Source organism: Chiloscyllium plagiosum, unplaced genomic scaffold (assembly GCF_004010195.1).
Source record: "Chiloscyllium plagiosum isolate BGI_BamShark_2017 unplaced genomic scaffold, ASM401019v2 scaf_77209, whole genome shotgun sequence".
Lineage (NCBI taxonomy): Eukaryota > Metazoa > Chordata > Chondrichthyes > Orectolobiformes > Hemiscylliidae > Chiloscyllium > Chiloscyllium plagiosum.
In genome coordinates, this window is record NW_025204581.1 from 8,499 (window position 1) to 9,596 (window position 1,098).

Consider the following 1,098-nt stretch of genomic DNA (forward strand, 5'->3'; position numbering starts at 1 on the left):
AGTGTGTGTGGGAGTGTACTCCAGTGAGAGTCAGTGTGTGTGGGACTGTACCCCAGTGAGAGTCAGTGTGTGTGGGACTGTACCCCAGTGAGAGTCAGTGTGTGTGGGACTGTGCCCCAGTGAGAGTCTGTGTGTGGCGGACTGTACCCCAGTGAGAGTCAGTGTGTGTGGGAGTGTACTCCAGTGAGAGTCAGTGTGTGTGGGACTGTACTCCAGTGAGAGTCGGTGTGTGTGGGACTGTACCCCAGTGACAGTCAGTGTGTGTGGGAGTGTACTCCAGTGAGAGTCAGTGTGTGTGGGGACTGTACCCCAGTGAGAGTCAGTGTGTGTGGGACTGTACTCCAGTGAGAGTCGGTGTGTGTGGGGACTGTACCCCAGTGAGAGTTAGTGTGTGTGGGAGTGTACTCCAGTGAGAGTCAGTGTGTGTGGGACTGTACCCCAGTGAGATTCAGTGTGTGTGGGAGTGTACTCCAGTGAGAGTCAGTGTGTGTGGGACTGTACCCCAGTGAGAGTCAGTGTGTGTGGGACTGTGCCCCAGTGAGAGTCTGTGTGTGGCGGACTGTACCCCAGTGAGAGACAGTGTGTGTGGGAGTGTACCCCAGTGAGAGTAAGTGTTTGTGGGACTGTACCCCAGAGAGAGTCGGTGTGTGTGGGACTGTACCCCAATGAGAGACGGTGTGTGTGGGACTGTACCCCAGTGAGAGACGGTGTGTGTGGGACTGTACCCCAGTGAGAGTCAGTGTGTGTGGGACTGTACCCTAGTGAGAATCAGTGTGTGGGGGACTGTGCCCCAGTGAGAGTCAGTGTGTGTGGGGACTGTACCCCAGTGAGAGTCGGTGTGTGTGGGACTGTAACCCAGTGAGAGTCAGTGTGTGTGGGACTGTACCCTAGTGAGAGTCAGTGTGTGTGGGACTGTGCCCCAGTGAGAGTCAGTGTATGGGGGACTGTGCCCCAGTGAGAGTCAGTGTGTGTGGGACTGGAGATGGAAATGTGTTGCTGGAAAAGCGCAGCAGGTCAGGCAGCATCCAGGGAACAGGAGAATCGACGTTTCGGGCATTAGCCCTGCTTCAGGAATGAGGGAAGTTGGTCCAGCAGGCT